We start from the raw sequence: 19,133 nt of genomic DNA on the forward strand, positions 1-19,133 counted from the left end.
GGGGAGAGGTAAAGGGGGAGAGAGGAAAAATCTTAAGCAGGCTTCGCATTCAATGCATAGCCCAATGCAGGGCTGGATCCCACAATGGTGAGATCATGACCTGAATCAAAATCAACAGTCAGATGCTCAACCGACTGAGCCACTCAGGCACCCCAAATTTTACATTTTAATCTTTATTTGTCTGGGTTGCAAAGGGGTAATCATACATAATGACAGATAATAAAACCTACAAATCCACTACCTCTGAGAAATTCCACCCACATGACTAAGTGTGCATGCCATTCCAAATGTGCTATTATCTGCATGGACCCTTAAAGGTTTAGGCTTCTGTAACTTTGACTTGATGTTAAAATGGTTCTAGTGGGGGCCTTGGTCTCATGGACTAGTTGGCACTCCAACCTCCGAACATGATCATTTCCTGGTGAGAACATCAACACCCAGGGGACTTAGATCTATAGTTCTTAGATCTGAAGAACATATCTACAATCTATAAGAATTAGGGAGAAAACAGTGTCATCTTAAGACCTTGTCACTTAAGGTTTGCCAAGTTAAAAAGACCAAATTTGACTGAAAATATACATCCTTGAATGGCAGGGGAAAAGCAAGAAAACCTAGAATATTATTTTAATGTTGGAGTTTTTAATTTTTTTTAATAATAAAATCTTGTTACAAAGGTCCACTATTTCTTAAGAGAGATGATCATATATCAACCTAGTCTTCACATACATATTTTACATATATATTTCTAACAATGTGAAAAGACAGATAAAATGTAGACCTCCTAAAAGGTAAATATAAATTAAAAACATTGCCGCTTTCAAATGTCAAGTAGAGTTTGCGTAACTAGATTTGAAGAATACATTTTCTTCAAAATTCCAATTATTTTTCCAGGAGAACAACAAAATTTGTACTACAATATTCATTTATGTTTTGTGTTTTCCAAACTAGTGAGAGGATCTCTAATTTGAAGTAAACCAATTAAAGTTGATCTTAAGTAGAATTATATATTAATGAATAGGATTAACATATGAAAATGTCACAAGAAGAGGATATTTCTTCAGAGCATAGGTAAAGTACTCTCTCCAATTCCTGTCCAAGTTGTACATCTAACAAAAATATCAAACTTCAATAGATGAGTGTATATTAAAAATATAAGCAAATTTCAACTTCTTTTATTTAGAAAGAAGGAAAACTATATTTCTTAACCCAGGAAAAAATCCATACATATGTTCTATTTTCTTCTGTTAAGATTTTCTCTATTTTTTTTTACAGTTGATGCACAATGTTACATTACTTTCAGGTGTACAACATAGTGACTCAACAACTCTATAGATTATGCTGTGCTCACCACAAGTGTAGCTACCATCTGTCAGCATATAACACTATTAATATCATTGACTATATTCCTTATTCTGTGCCTTTTATTCCTGTGACTTACTCATTCCATAAATGGAAGCTTGTATCTCCCACTCCCCTTCACTCATTTTACACATTCCCTCTGCCAACCATCAGTTTGTTCGCTATATTATAGTTCTGATTCCACTTTTTGTTTAATTCATTTGCTTTTTTAAGATTCCACATATGAGTGAAATCATATGGTATTTGCCTTTCTCACACTGACTTATTTCACTTAGCATGAAAACTTTTTCTATTTTCAAAATAACAAAGTCTGGAACTTACCTAGCTATACCATCTCATTTGCATTTTATTCTTTGACAATATTAATTATTTCAATAGAAAGTATAATGACCTTCATCATATCACCCCACTCACCCTTTCATGGAAAGTAAAGTGGAATAAATAAGTTGCACATATTGGATAAGTTAATGGACATCAACATATTTCTCCAAATTACATGTATCCATCCACCTCACCAGTTGTGCTGTCATTTGTGCAATTCTGGTCGTATTTGTTAGAACACTTTTAGTTGTAAGTGATAAAAACTAACTCAGGGGTGCCTGGGTGGCTCCTGGGTGGTTAAGCATCCAATTTCGGCTCAGGTCATGATCTCACAGTTTGTGGGTTCGAGCCCTGTGTTAGGCTCTGTGCTGACAGCTCAGAGCCTGGAGCCTGCTTCAGATTCTGTCTCCCTCTCTTTCTGCACTTCCTCTACTCACGCTCTCTCTCTCTCTCTCTCTCTCTCTCTCTCAAGAATAAATAAACATTAAAAATTTTTTAATAAAATTAAATATATATATACATGTATATACATGTATATACATGTATATATACATACATATATATGTAAAATGTATATATATATATATTTTTTTTCCCCCTTGGCTAACCATAACTGAAAAGTCCTGGCTTCCGACACAGTTGGATTCTGTATTAGAATTATGTAATCAGGAATTGGTCCATCTCAAGCAGGTTCTCCCACTTGAGAGGCAAAGACGACTATCAGAAATTCCAGGTTAGCAATCACAGTAGGAAGACAATGCTTCTTTCCCATTAATTCCAGTGAAGATCCTAGGATTCAGTCTCATTACCTAACTTGGATAACATGTTTATCCAACAGTGTGGCCAGACATATGGAATTCTCATTGTCTATGACTTGGGAGGGAAAGGGCAGCTCTATCGCATCCACATTGACCAAAAGAAGCATCGTTGTCAAAAAAAAGAAAAAAAAAATCAAGGTGATTTTGCCAGAAAAAAATGATGGAAAGGGAATACAGTAAACAGTATCTATCTATAATTCATGAATTTCTTTTTTCAATAATTATTACAGTGATGTAACTTCAGAAAAAGAAAATGATAACAATTGCAAACTCTTCATTGTAATAGCAGCTGCACAGCAAAGATTTCTTTGAATCATTTCTAACATTCCCAAAAGAGGAACCATGTATCTAGTCATTCTTAAGGCAAGTGAGAATAAAGGTCTTTTCCTTCGATAACTTTAGTTCCATTTCCTCTCTTCCAGGTCAGCTATCCCAGTGTACTCTTTCTATTCTTCTTTCTATCCTTAGCCATTGTTAAGTTTAAAATCTTTAGAACACTGGGGTGCCTGGGTGGTTCAGTCAGTTAATCATCTGACTCTTGGTTTCTACTCAGGTCATGATCTCAGGGCTTCATGGTTTCCAGCCCCACATCGGGCTCTGTGCTGGCAGCGTGGAGCCTGCTTGGGATTCTCTCTCTTTCTTTCTCTCTCTCTCTCTCTCTCTCTCTCTCTCTCGCACTGCTCCTTCCCCACTTGTGCTGTCCCTGTCTCTCTCAAAATAAATAAACAAACTTTAAAAAATACATAAATTAAATCGTTAGAACACTTACAAAGACTTATAGAGGCCTATCTTCAGCAACTGTCTCTAGGAGTTTCTCCATGGGTCCCTAAGCACTACCAAAACTGTTCTGGAGCCCAGCTATAAACATGTTTCTGTATGAGGTCAAGCAAACCAATACCTTTCTTTTGAAAGAAGATCTCAGATAACTTAATTCATTTATCTTAATTTTTATTTGAAAAGACTTCTACCTTTTAAATTCATATGCCACAAAAGAACAACATATTAAACTATTATTGGTCCTTTATATCTTGGGTTCGATATGACTACCAAATGCCTTCTTGAAAGCAAGATTTTAAATGACGGAATGGAAGGAGAACACAAATACAAAGAAAGCCTGGGGAGAATAGAAAGCCATTAATGGAAAGAGTGGCTGAGGCATCAAAGGCAAATGTCTGATGTCAATTTACTGATGTCAAATTCATTCACACAATCATTTTATTAATCTGTTTAGAGCACTGATTATGAGCAAACTCCTGTGTTAGAGAGTACCAAGAAGTATGGCATAGATCCCACTCCAAAATCACGGTTGGCAAAAGGGACAGAGGGGCATGAGCAATAATGGTGAGGGTAACATGTCAATTCCTTCCCCCCTTCCCAATCACAAACTCCAGATTTGTCCAAGGCCCCACAATAAATAACACACTTCATATTTTTAGAAGATACATTCAACTCATCTGCAAATTCAAGAAACTACTCCTTCCTGAACTCCCAGGATAATATGAAAACAGTAAAGGCAATCAACATATATAAGAGAAACCAAATGTAAGAAGAGCAATGCAAATTTGGTAAATTATGAAAGGAATTGAGAGTGTGGAACTTTTCAGAATTTAATTAACTCAATAATTACATACTGAATGCTTATGGAAAAGTAGGCACTATATGGTCATATAAGTTATTTAAGATGGATTTAATTTAATATCCCTGTCCTTAAAAAAACAAAAACAAACAAACAAAAATGATCAGAAGCTAATAGAAAAAAATATTCACAGAAACTACTAAAAAGACAAATTATGACAAGCACAAAAAGGGAAATACAAAATACTATGGGAGTTCAAATGAAGTAAGACCAGAGAAGACTGCAAGGAGCTGAGACTTGAAAGATGAATAGAAATCCTACAAGTATAATGTTTGTCAGATATATTCCAAGTAGAAGGAATGGTATGAAATATATCAGAAAAATACAAATGCTTCTATACTAATCAGTTCAAAAGTATGTAGAGGATTTGAGATGAAGATATCGCATTCATACAACCTATTTTTTAAATCCTACATTTTAAATACAATGTGTTATTCAAAATTAGGAGGTTCTGAGAGTTATAAATAATGCATGCTAACATATTTTGACAGTTATCATATTCACAGTGTATAAAGAATGGAACTTTTCATACACTATCTGTATTGGGCATTACATGCCCAAAGATACCCAAAATACATGCTCAATTTTTAAATTATTTATATTTTAGCAAGTGAGCAATAAAATATGAAGTAAACCTCCCACACATAATGGGAAGTATGTTTTAATGTTTGAGAGGCTAGACATGTAAATTACCTGCTTAATTGGGGAGGAAAAATCTGTATCTCTTCACCATAAAAACAACTGGGCCTTTGTTACCTTGTGGCCAGCATATAAAATATATACCACTTGCACAAATATACCATTAACTACACAAGCAGATAAATGATTGATCATGAGAGATACCTGCAAACCTCAAGAATATCTGACGGTCTAAATGGCATGGCATTGGGCAAATAATAGTAAAGAGAAAAGAATGTCTCTTGACTTTATAAAAAGGGTAAAGGTTTGAAGAATACTAGTAGGATTTGGGGACAGTACCTTGATTTTAAATATTCAGCATAAAGTTTAGCACATGTGGCTCCCCAAGGGATTTTTCCCATTATGAAGCTATTTAAAGAACCCATGCTCACTCCACTATCCTACCTATCCCTATATAATGAACATGATCACAAAGTTTCCCCCATAAGGCACCACAGTAGCACCACAGTAGGTTAAAGTATAACTGGAGACAGTCTGACTGTTAAGTACACTCTGATTCAGCTTGAAAAACCGACCTTCACATTTAGAATCAAGTGCAGACAAGTAATTCATAATCAAACTTGAAGAAAATTCATGTCCATACAGATGGCCAGCAGACACATTGAAAAGATGCTCAATATCACTCATCATCAGGAAATACAAATCAAAACTACAATGAGATAAACTTCACACCAGTCAGAATGGCTAAAAACAGAGGAAACAGATGTTGGCGAGGATGCAGAGAAAGGAGAACCCTCTTATGCTGTTGGTGGGAATAAAAACTGGTGCAGCCATGCTGGAAAACACTATGGAAGTTTAGATAAAAGATAAGATATAAAAAGTTTAGATAAAAGAGATAAAAATAGAACTACCCTACAATCCAGCAATTGCACTACTAGATATTTACCCAAAGGCTACAAAAATATTAATTCCAAGGGATACATGCACCCCGATGTTTATAGCAGCATTATTGACAACAGCCAAATTATAGAAAGAACCCAAATGTCCATCAATTGATGAATGGATAAAGAAGATGGAATGTTACTCAGCCATCAAAAATAATGAAATCTTGCCATTTGCAATCACGTGAATGGAGCTAGACAGTATTATGCTAAGCAAAGTAAATCAGAGAAAGACAAATGTCATATGATTTTTATTCATATGTGGAATTTAAGAAACAAAACAAGCAGGGGCGCCTGAGTGGCTCAGTCAGTTAAGCGCCAGACTTCAGCTCAGGTCATGATCTCACGGTCTGTGAGTTCGAGCCCCGGGTCGGACTCTGTGCTGACAGCTCAGAGCCTGGAGCCTGCTTCAGATTCTGTGTCTCCCTCTCTCTCTGCCCCTCCCCTGCTCCCACTCTGTCTCTCTCTCTCAAAATAAATAAACATTAAAAAATTAAAAACAAACAAACAAAACAAGCAAACATAATGGAGGAAAAAAGAGAGGAAAACCAAGAAATAAGACTCTCGACTAGAGAGAACAAACTAATAGTTACCAGACAGGAGGTGGGTGGGAGATGGGTTAAATAGCTGATGGGGATTAAGGAGGGCACTCGTTGTGATGAGCACTGGGTGTTGTATATAAGTGTTGAATCACTAAATTCTACACCCGAAACTAATAGTACACTGTATGCTAACTAACTGAAATTTAAATAAAAACCTGAAAGAAAAAAAAGAAAGAAAATTCATGTCCAGATAGAGACTCTTCGGCCAAACTTCCTGTAGTGTGACATGCCAACTTTCCTTTCTGGGCAGCCTCATGCTTCTAGTATCTTTGCAAAGTAAATATGAAACTACAGATAGGTATAGAATTTTCTAAGATGTCATCTCATCTTTCTGGTACTATAAAAATAATTTATTCTGAATCCTAGGTAGTTTTCCAAGTATGACATTTTAGAAGATCCGACTGCCTTCCAAAATATCAAATTTGGGAAACCAAATGCTACCTGACAATTTCTGGAAAAAAAACTGGTGGCTAATTTGTACCAGCTAGAAAAGTAAAAATCTGTCCAAAAATTTTTGAATTAAGAACTCCTCGTTTCAACAGGTTACCAGCTAATCTCAGAATTTGAATTTCAAGTGTCCACAACATTAAATCATTCCCAAACACATCTTTCAAGAATTACACTCTTCTCCTCTTGTCAACATTCCCTACATTCTCACTCATCCACTCAATTATTCACTTAACAAATATTTATTGGATGTTAACTATCTTCCATTCATTGTAAGTGGCAAAGAACCAGAAGTTGTTTTTTTTTTTTTTTCCACTTTGGGAGCTATGCAATTTGTGACAGAATATCGTAATAGTGTGCTATAAAGCCAATACCAAACACTCTAAATCTGAGCTAATGACTGGATGGGTAGGGAGGGAAACACGGAGACAAAGATGCTACAGAAACTACCTCTTACTCTGAACCACAGAATGAGAAATCAGAACTACTTAGTAAATTTGAAGCCTCATATTTGTGCTCTTGTTACTAGACCAATCCATGGACTTTAAAGCAAGACTTGCTGGGAAAGTTGAAGTACTGTTCTACTCGAAGAGAGGAAGTGAGCTGCTTTTTATTAGAAGGAACTAAGCAATAACATGCAGAACTGAAAAATCCAAACGTGTTTTTAAAAAATCCATATATTAGCCCTTTGAGGCTAACCACAACTATCTAATTGATGAGAAAGCTAATGGCAAAACATTTACCTTGGGTTCCATCCAGACTGTAACTGCATTGCCTTCTAGTACATCCACACCCCTGGCCCATCCCATCGACTGATGGCATATTGTGTTTCCTATCTAAAAAGCCCAGACAAGGGCTAGAATGTGACTAATTCAGCAAAAATCCACAACTACTATGGGGGTAGTAAGAAGTAAAGAGGTCAGAAAGATCCTTGGCAGGCATTTACAATCCCCAGCCAGTTCAAGCTTCTGCCTAACAGATGATGCCACAGTTTTGAGGATTTAAAAGGATTCTCTTCTCCCAGAGGTCCAAAGTCTACACTAAAAATAGAAAGAGATGGAATACCATTAGAACCAGAATGCAGTAGAGGGAAGGAAGAAGAGGGAAAGATTTTACTACAAATTTCCAGCGACTGAATTTGGAAAACAAGGAATCTATTTTATAACAAAGTTCTAATTCTCATATCCGAATCTATTTCTTATTTTTGTCTTTTTTAAATCTATTTCTTATTTTTAAAAAGTTAAATGCCTCAATTACTTTTATGAAAGAAATGTAAATAGACCCACAAAGTTCAATCCCCTAAGCCTTATGCAGATATTAGTATAGAGAGATTATCAACAATTTGAATTGTTTACAATTTTTTCATGCAAAGTGATCCCCAATTTTAACTCTCTTAGTTTTTATAATTTTAAAGTGCTTTGTCCATTTTAAATTATTTCTCTTAGTTTATTCTAGAACTAGTACTCTCTCACTGGGTAAAACATTTTGAAATGTTCTCTTAACAAACAGAAATTCCTGATGCCACAGCTTTAAAAAGTAGGATGAAATTATGAAAAAAAAAAAGTACGCATTTTCTGGAATACTCATCCAGTTGGTGCTTGTACATCATCCTATGCTCATGAGTGCTGAGAATCTTTCGTTTATATACTACAGTCACAGACATCTAAAAATGTATTTTGTCCTCCCCTTACACCACCATATCCTGGTAAAACTATTGAAATTGATGCCCACAAGGTAGTGATCATGCCAATGAGAACATAGAGACTTTATCTCAAACACTCCTGAAATAAAGTACTTCTCTACTTTCTTCAAATCAAAATCCATAAAATAATTAATTCTAAACAAGTGATATGATGGTCATCTTTAATTTATTTTCCTCTGTTTTCTAATGCTATAAGAAGCAAAAATAGCCTAGGATCCAAATGCATTGTAAGAGGAGATTGGAGAATTGAAGATTAAGAATTATTATCTTGAGAACATGCTACTCAGGCAATGGTGGTACCATAAGGTAACTGTCAACCTAAAACAAATATCATCCAATGTTTCTACTGTCAGGGCACAATATAACAATTAGCCTTAAGAAAAGTGCATCCGGAAAAAGAGAAATGAGAAGAAGTGACAAATGTTCAGCCTGAGGCAGACTTCAATCTGGCAGGCTTCCCCACATATTCCTAATAGCATTCAATGGACCAAATATCCTTGGCTCTCTCTTACCTATTACTTTGGGATTAAAAACAAACAAACAGTGGTAGACAAAAAGTGTGTGCTGGGGGAGGGGGAAGGGACCTGGATGCCAGGCTTCAAACAGTTAAGCACAGGCACCATCAACTAATATGGAAAGTTAAACAAATTTTTTACAAGCTGGCACTGGCTCACATAATGAGATGCATTGTCAGTCCTCACTAAGTGAAATATTTGTGTTGCCATGCAGCTAAACAAATGCCTTTTTTCACTTTCACTTAAGACAGCCTCCCACTCCTATTTCTCTAAACAGTAGAGGCAGGCCTATCAGGGTAACATGGGTAGACTGGGCAGCATTTTTCCTGCTACACCACAAAAGGAGTATTTAGAGTAACGGTCCAGATTCATGGGGGAATTATAGAAACTCCACACATTAAAACCAAAGTAACATTTCTGCTATTTTACTATCTTCACTTATCAATCAATGTAACTCGGCACAAAATGAAATAATACAGTGGCATTAAAATCACTAAACATTCAAGAATGTGGCAACATTTTTTTCACGTCATTTGCACATTACTATTCATAATGCTACAGCGATCTCCTATATAAAATATGATGAATTCACAAGTATGATTATCAAATTTATGGTGTGTGCTCACTACACCACACATTATGGTTTTGTAGTTTGTTTGCCCTGAAGTAACAAAGATTTGCATAGAGTTTAAATGAGTATGGTCTATACAAACTATAGTTAAAATATTATTACAGTTATATGCTTTTCTATATAAGCCAGTAAAAAAATCATATCTCCTTCTTCTTTAGGGCAGTATTTTATTACAATTAAATGAAAAGCTTAGCTCTGCTATTTCTCTGAAAACAAAATCAAGACCAAAAGAGATATAGTTCAAAAATAAGACCTGAAAACCATAGTAAGAAATTTTAAAAAATAAAAATTTTAAAAGCCTAATAAAAGCCTAAAGCCTAACTAACCCAAAGGGCAGCTAAATACCTTGTTTTATTTCTAAAATAAAGGGTATTATTTCTCTGAAAAGAAAAGGGAAAAAACCTTCCCAAGTACCTAACATTTATACAATAATGGCAAAAACGCTAAGTAGCTGGATTTTTCTTATCCTTAAACTGCTGTTTGAGGCAACCTGGTATTTTAAACATCATTTCCAGAGCCCCTCCCATACTTACTATCAACACCATGGTAATAGCTGATCTCCAGCTGTCTAATTCGACATAGCACTCCCCATACCTTGTAAGTGGTTTTCCACAGAGTTCAAAATCAGAGAGTATTCCAAAGAGCTTCTCTTTGAGTATAAGAAGCATTCTTATATAAGGGGAAAAACAGTGACAAATCTTTAAAGTTTTTCTGAGATTTCTCAAAGTGAATCAAACTCAAAAGTAATTCTTCAATTTTGTTTCCAAACATTACTTGGGAAATAACATTCTATTTTGAATAACTGAACAATTGTCACAAAGGTAATTATTCTCTTCTTACTCTGACCTTTTTAGGCTCTTGCTCCAGTGAAAAGTTAAACCATGCTTGAAATAGAACAAACAAGGCAAGACAAAAGAAGAAGGAGGAGGAGGAGGAAGAGGAGGAGAAGGAAGAGGAGGAGGAGGACTCTTCAGGGTGGATATAAACTGAGGAAAAATTTAAAAAAAAATGACTAAAATTGATGTAGTACAATTATTAAGATTTTTAGAAGAAAGGCACATTTTTTTTCCTAATCTAATTCGGGATTGCATTTGCTTTCCATGAGTATTTGAAGAAAACTCTGCAAATCCTTCCAACTTGAGACAACAGCAGCAAACTGTATTTTCCAAAGAGAAGTCTAAAATAACTGAAAATGTGTATTCCTTTCCTTTCTCATAAAATTTCAGCATTGAAGTTGACATTTAAAGATGAATACTGCCTGTGGCAAAGGGGTGTGTTCAATACAACTCTCCAAACACACGCAAGTATATCTGGGCAGAACACTGCCCTAGTGAAACACAACAGGAGAAAAGAGGTAAATAAATAGGACTGTGATTCTAAAAGTTTTCTCACAAACCAGTTTTTTTTTCTTCAGTTTTAGGACTGCCTGTATTAAGATAACTAAGTTGCGTGAAAAACTAATTTTTGTATTACATTTTTGAGCCTCCCTACAATATGAGAAAAAGTGTTTATTAAGAGGTAATTAGCCCTTTGGATCAATTACTGCTCAGAATACTGCATTGTTTGGCTTATCCCATACCTACATCAGGGTTATTTATCAAAGGTGTCCATAAGTGGGAAACACAAAACAGACCAAGGACAGTGTGTCTTTCAAGCTCAGAAGCACTTAGCAGATCCCTGGGCCTCCAATGTCTAACAGATTTAACCAAGACTTTTCACACAATCAGGTAAAGAGGGTCAGGCTAGTCAGCAGATGTCCTATTCAGATAACAAAGAGAATATTTTAGTGACAATGTGAGAAAAAAGAAAAAAAAACAGCCAAATGGATACAAACCCACTGAACCATGTCTCTTTTTTTGCTCTGCAGAATTCAACCTCAACTCTAACAAGAACATTATCTATATTCTTAAGCAAATATGAACAAATATGAAGACAAATGCACATATTTAGCTACAAGTACATGAAAATAAAACACTTAGAGGAAATCAGCATATCATTGTTAAGCAAGATAACATATCTGAACTCTTTCTAAAGATTTAAGACAAACACAATGACTATATGTTGATATTCTAGTCTCATAGAAGGGAAGAGAGGAGATGGAAGGATTTTTGCAGTATTGTTGGACCATTTATCTGATTTCACTTCTAACTTAACAGTATCTAGCAAGTCCAATTTCACTGCATAAGATTCATAGGATGTGTAAACAAAGGATAGTTATTAATATTCTAGGCTGTTCTATTTCATATCCCTGAAGAGGTAAGAGTATTGTTATGTTAACAAAGCTATTAGTAAAGTTACTTCAGTTCCTATAGGTGATCCTTTGTAATGCCAATTTCCTCAACGAAATGTATTCAGAAAACTATAATGATAACGAAGAGAACACCAATAATACTAAAGAAATCAAACTGGAGAGTAGTCTTGACCTAGAATCAGAGAGGAAATGACTGTTCTTGTTCTCTTCAGAGGTCAAAAGAATAGTTTTCAGTTTTCCTAAGCCACATTTCAACTGAAAAAAAAGAAGCTGTGAATGAAGAAACTTTACAAAGGCACTGTTAAGTACTGGAGTGGAAGCATTGTAGGAATTAGTCAGGGTCAGTTTAGATATTACTTTCCAACCATCTGCATCAAATATGCTTCATTAAAACAGAACCATATGGAAAATAAGCTAGCAATTAGCACAGTTTCTGCATGTGCCTTTAGAACAGTAGATTTCAAACTTTTAGTAAAACTGACTAAACTATGTCCATGTTGCTGCTCTGGAGGACTTGGCAGCAGTCCCTAGACTTTCCTCATCTCCACACCAGGTCATTTCAAGATATTGCTGGGTTATAGAAATAGGCACATATAAAAAAATCAAGCACTTTGTTACTTTCCTTGCGGTTGGTGTCAGCCATTAAAACAAACCCAGGTACACTGAAATAGTGTCTCAAATAACAACTAATACTACATGCTACAAAAAACACATCCGCTTTTAACTTATATAGGTCATATCAATGAGCTGTACATTTGATAGTCCATGTCTCTTAACAATGGACATAAGATGTTATAACTAGCTTTTATTAGTATGCGAACTATTTTAAACCTCAGGAACTCTAGTATAATGATCTCCACAAAGAATAGACATAAATGGTTTCATTATTGCTGCTATCAACAAATATCAAATTATAGATAGGACATCATGTCAGGTACTAGTGAAACAAAGAATAAGACAGTCCTGGTTCCTATCAAAGGGATCTAACCAAAGTCTGGGGTAGGGGCTCCAAAGTCCATGAACCACTGAGATCATGTGCAAAATCCTGGGCGTATGTATATCTCCTAGAAAGACTTCTAATAGTTTTCAAAGGGTTCTCAAGAGTCCATGACTTGAACACAAGTTAAGAACTCCTGTGTCTCCACGGCATTCCTTCACATACTGGCCTGTACTCATTTCACACATAGCTTATCAGAAATGGTCAAACATATTCGGTCATGACTTAGGGTTAAAAAAAAAAAAAAAAGACATAGTTCGGTTGTCAGTGGCTTTATAGTCTAGCTAGAGAGATTAAATATATATGAAGTCATTAAAGGCCTGGATAAGAATAATGGGAATTTTTTAAAAAGAAGAGTGAATTGTCATTCCCTTCACCTCTATCCAGGAAAGCTGTGGACAATTCTACAGTTTATTTACTGCACAAGGGTGCACAGAGGAAGGAGCAAATAGGCTACAAATGTAGCCAGCAGTCTGCTCTCTAAGCCATGTGCCCTGGCATAACGCATCTAAAGGAAAAGGCACCTAGGAAGAAAGGTTTCGCCAACTCAGTAAGCCATGCTACATCTCCCCAGAAAAGGCTCTTTTTTCTCATTTATACTTTCATACATAGCTCATACCATCTTCTGCCGCTACCACTCTAGTCCAAGTCATCATCATCTCTCATCTAGACACTTTTGTATTCACCTCCTAACTAGTGTCCTTACTTCGACACCTGCTTTTCTAGTCTATTCTCACAGCAGTGTGATTCTTTTAAAACTGGAAATTACATCATGCTCTTCTCCTAAACTCTCCAGTGGTTTCCCATTTCATTTAGATAAAAGAGTCTGGAGGGCACCACTTGATCTGGCCACCAAAAGTCTAACAGCATCTTTAACTTCTCTTCTATTCACTCACTTGGATCTAATCACATCACTGGTAGCAACTTTTCTTTGAACATTCAAGTGTCTCCCACTTCAAGGCCTTTCTGTACCTTTTCCCCTCTGTCTAAAAGTTCTTCCCCCCAAAATTTGCATGACTTACTCTCTCATTTCATTGGGGTTCCTGATCAAATGTTTCCATATCAGAAAAGACTTCTCTGACAACCCTATATAAAGTAGTATCTCTATCACTCTCAATATTTAAAGAGCAATGAATGAAAGCAAACAGCTAGAATATAAGATCCTTGAGATCAGTTATTTTTGTCTGTTTTGTTTCACTTATGTATTCCACTACCTAGGATAGTATTTTATATATAATAAACACAGAATCAACATTTGATGAACAAACGAATAACTATGGTAGTGATACAAAAAGAAGTCAATGCATTTATAAAGTTTCAAGTCTGGGTGACTGAGTGCTGGTATCATTGTCAAAAATTCAAAAGTCTAAAACAGAAATTGATTTAGGGAAAGGGGATGGTAAACTTGATGAATCTGAAGTGACAAAAGATGCTCAGATAGACACATAGACTTAAATAGGCAGAACTGGCACCTTGGTGGCTCAGTCAGTTGGGTGTCTGACTCAGGTTATGATCCCAGGGTTGTGGGATTGACAGAGCTGCTTAAGATTCCCCCCGCCCCTCTCCTGCTGCCCCTCTCCCCTGCTTGCGTGCTCTTTCTCTAAAATAAAATTAAATAAATAAATAAATAAATAAATAGGCAGAACTAAGGCTCAGGATAAAGCTGAAAAGTAGATATGAGGTCTATCCATGTAGAGGTCTTAGAACAGATGAGACTTCTAAAAGAGTATAGAGTAAAAACAGTGGAAACAGATGAAATTTGGAGATGAATATATTTGTGGTTTGTGAGAGAGAAAAGTAGATTCATCCAAAAAGGCTAAAGGGAATACATTTATTTACTAAAAACCTGTAAAATATGTACTACATACTAAATACTTTGCTGAGTGCTTTTTTTGCCAAAAATATCAACTGTTAACGGAAAGTAGGAAGATTAAGAGCTGAGGAAAAGGCATTAAACATGAAATTAGTCAATCCCCAGTAATCTTGAAGGCAATAGACTCACAAGAGTTATCCAGAATCAAATGGAAGCCAGATTCTAGTAGGTTGAAGACCAACGAGATACAGAAGGCAAATAAAGACTATTGTTTCAAAGGTTTGATTATAAAAGGAAGAAGGAAATAAGGATATTTCAAAGGTACGCGATGTTGAGGAAAACTACTTTAAGAAGAGACCTGAACTATTTGTGCACATAGATTATAATAATAACACTTTGCATTTGAATAGTGTTCTCTAGCTTATAAGGTGCTATCACATACCTTACTTACTGTAACTGATTCCCTATAAACCCACAAGGCTTTTAGCAAGAAAATTGGTATTTATCAAGAAATTGAGAGTCCAAGAAGTCAAATTACTTGCTCAAGTTTCCAAAGCCAGAAAGTGGCAAAACAGGAATTAGAACCTGAATCTCTAACTCCATAAAAAAAAATAAAAAAATAAAAAAAATACGTGTTGCCAGACAGAATGGGGATAATTAACAGAGCAAAGTTCTCGCTGAGGTGGGAGGGGATGGAAGTAAAGAGCACAAATGGATATGTCACCTTATGAAGAGACAGAACAATTCTTCCTCTGTGACAAAAAGGAAAAGATAAACAGCTTAAAACGGTCAAAGAATATGAGACAGTGCAAGGTGAAGAAAAAGAAAGATGAAGGCCTCAAGTTTGCCCTAAACTAGAATAGATAAGAAGAGAGGAGGAAAAGAAGGCCCTGTTTCTAAAGCTGGGTGGCTATCCATGATAACTTTCACTAGAACCTTAGCCTGGAAATTTTCTTGCTTTGCTATCCCACAGTTTCAGGAGCGAGATACACAAAAAAATGAGATACACAAAGCTCTCTTTTAGAGAGACATACCTATGGATAGACAGGTGTGAAGTTACATACCAGAACTACCAACTCAGAATCAAAAAGTCAACTGACACAGTGTGTCCCATAGTCATCTTGCATTGGGGACAAATTATCTGAGAGTACCTGAAAAGAAAAATGTTTGAGGAAGAGGAACTGGTGAGTGCAAGAATTAAAGGGAACCACAGAGAGAAATTATGTGGAGCACTTTGGCTGTGTTCTGCTTCCTAAAGATAAACTGGCTAAGTCAAAGCAATGTGTACCTGTGGGATAGCAAAGCAAAAAAATTTCCAGGCCCATGTTCTAGTGAAAGCTATTGTAGATAGCCACCCAGCTTTAGAATCAGAGCCTTTCTTTTCCTCCTCTCTTCTCACCTATTCTAGTTTACAGCAAATTTTTTTTTGAAACATTTAGTCTACTCTTTCTGAGCTCTATTTCCCCCTCAGTAATGTTTTCATCTCTTTTGGATTGCACTGGCCTAAAGTTTTGGTCCCTTATCAAAACCTCTAAGAAACAATCTGGTAACTCGAATTTGCATCTGAATATACAGGATGTGGTTAAGGACATGGACTTTGGAGTTAGATATACCTTGATTCTAACTCATTCTCTCATTCATTTATTCAGCAATTATTTACTGAGCATCTAGCAAGTGCTTGGCACTGTTCTAGTTGCTAAAGATACAGCTTCAACAAAATAAAGTTTCTGCCCTCATTGAAATTAATACTATCGTGAGTATCATGGTAGGGATGGGAAGAGGGACTACAATAAATAAACAAGCCCTGCCATTTCTTACTAATCTGATCTTGGGCAAGTCACTTCATTTTTCTAAGCTTCAGTGTCCTCAACTCTAAAATGGAAACAATAAGAACTACCTAAGACTATTTTGAAAAATAGGTTAAATAATCAGCACATAAATGTTAGCTCTCTGAGCTCTGGCCTCATCAGCAATCTTCCAGTTACTGGAACACAACATGCACCCTCCCACCACAGAACCTTTGTATACACGCTTTCTTTTGCCTAAAATATTTTACTCCCCTCCCCGACCCTAGCCCTTTTATTTTACCATTGTCTATTATCCTTTCACATCTCAGATCTTAGGGAAGACTTACCTAATTAGGTCAATTTTCATTATATTTGTTCAGAATGACATACAATTACTGTTTATTTAGTTGTTCATTCACTCACTTGTTCATTTATTCATCCAAGACCCATCACCTTTTCCCAGATTACTGCAAAAACGTCTTTCCTAAGTAGTCTCCTTGATATAATCTACTAACTCAGCAGCCAGAGTTAAACTGGAAGTCAGATTGTGATACTTTTCAGCTGAGAGCCCTTCAATGGTTTCCCATTTCCTCAAGGTAAAAGCCAAAGCCCTTGCAGTAGCTTAAATCCAGCAAATCCTCTTCATTCACACCATAGAGCTACACTGGCCTCCTTACTACTATTCCTCAAACTCATCAAATTCACTCCTATATATCTAGATACTAGTTCCCTCTTCCTAGAATGCTCTTCCCCCAATATCTGCATGATTTGCTCCTTCACTTCTTTGTGATCGCAGCTCAAATATCAACTTATCCATCACGACTTAATGTATTTTATACAATAAAATAACCAACTCCCCACCTCAGCCTTCCCTACCTCCTTTCTCCTGCTTGATGTTTCTTCACAGCACTTATCACCTTCTGACATACTATATTTTACTTGCTTATTTGTTATTTTTGAGTATCTCCCCCCTACCACTAGAATATAAACTTAATGAGAGCAGGGATTTTGTTTTATTCACTGTTGTATTGCCATTGTCTCAAACAATACTTGGCACACTATATCTAAGATGATAATTTCCATTAAAAAATGAGCCAGACTTATTTCCAAAATAAACAATTTATACAGCTGGAAAAAATTTAAAATAAAAGTTCAAGTTATTTCATAATAACTAGGCAAAACCCCAATGTCCTTTGGGTATTTCAGTCCACACTAAAGAAGATACAAGGTTAAGAAATGCAAATATTCAAATTTATAAACTAGATGAAGAAAAAATGAGGAAGAGAAAAATGGAACAGGAAATTATAAGAAAGAAAAAAGGATGCACACGTTTAACAACTAAAAAGCATATTAAAGTTGTCACTGATAGCTTAAATTTTTTAAATTTCTAGTGTCGCACTATGATTCAGATTTCATGTGAAGTATTCATCATAGATAACTTTCCCAGTTGCTTATAGTCTACTGTGTTATATAAGACATTACAATCATTTTTACATTTTATCTATTGAAAGTACTAACAGTTCCATCCAGTTAGACATTATCAAACATTTCCTACATTCTAATAACCATGAAGTTCTCTATAGAAAATAAGGTGTGGGATCAGAAAGAGAAGAAAAAATAAAACCGTATTATATTCAGAAACAAGGAAATAGAGCTGTTTAGGGGTTTTCCCCAAAAGTTCCCTTAGCAAACCAATTACAAAAAAAATCTTAATAATTACACTTTCTCTGTGTTCAACTGGCATTCATTTCATACAAGTTTCATGTCACTTCTTTCACTTTCCATCTCTCCACCCCTCCCAAGTCACAAATATAGTTAACCTCAGTTGATTGATAGAGGTGAATAACTATATTTAATTAGCACTACTTCATTTATGACAAATATCTGTACCTCACTCAGTGACTTAGGAACAATGATAAGACATCAGCACCTTTTAAAAAGCTCTTTAAGAGAGTTCAGAACTCATTATTAATTCAAAAGCATAAGATGATGGACATTTAGGCTCTTTCCATAATTTGGCTATTGTTGAGAGTGCTGCTATGAACATTGGGGTACAAGTGCCCCTATGCATCAGTACTCCTGTATCCCTTGGATAAATTCCTAGCAGTGCTATTGCTGGGTCATAGGGTAGGTCTATTTTTAATTTTCTGAGGAACCTCCACACTGCTTTCCAGAGCGGCTGCACCAATTTGCATTCCCACCAACAGTGCAAGAGGGTTCCCGTTTCTCCACATCCTCTCCAGCATCTATAGTCTCCTGATTTGTTCATTTTGGCCACTCTGACTGGAGTGAGGTGATATCTGAGTGTGGTTTTGATTTGTATTTCCCTGATGAGGAGTGAGTGGAAGAGAGCCAAAGCATAAGAGACTCTTAAAAACTGAGAACAAACTGAGGGTTGATGGGGGGTGGAAGGGAGGGGAGGGTGGGTGATGGGTATTGAGGAGGGCACCTTTTGGAATGAGCACTGGGTGTGGTATGGAAACCAATTTGACAATAAACTTTATATATTGAAAAAAATGAAAGAGAATTAAAAAAACAAAAAAAAGCATATACCAAGTTAATTATAGTCATAAGTAGATTTGTGAATTTTTCTCTCTTTAAGCCAAAGGATTCAAAAGCAATTTATAAATGAAACTGAAAGAATGTACGAATTGGCTGTTTACATTTTGTTACT

General features: G+C 35.9%; 1 protein-coding gene across 30 annotated transcripts in view; it reads right to left on the reverse strand.

Moving 5' to 3' along the window:
- The window catches only part of SOX6 (SRY-box transcription factor 6), a 695,707-nt gene that overhangs the window by 431,191 nt on the left and 245,383 nt on the right, over nt 1-19,133 (reverse strand). The gene's annotated exons all lie outside the window — the stretch shown is intronic.

Source organism: Felis catus, chromosome D1 (assembly GCF_018350175.1).
Source record: "Felis catus isolate Fca126 chromosome D1, F.catus_Fca126_mat1.0, whole genome shotgun sequence".
Classification (NCBI taxonomy): domain Eukaryota; kingdom Metazoa; phylum Chordata; class Mammalia; order Carnivora; family Felidae; genus Felis; species Felis catus.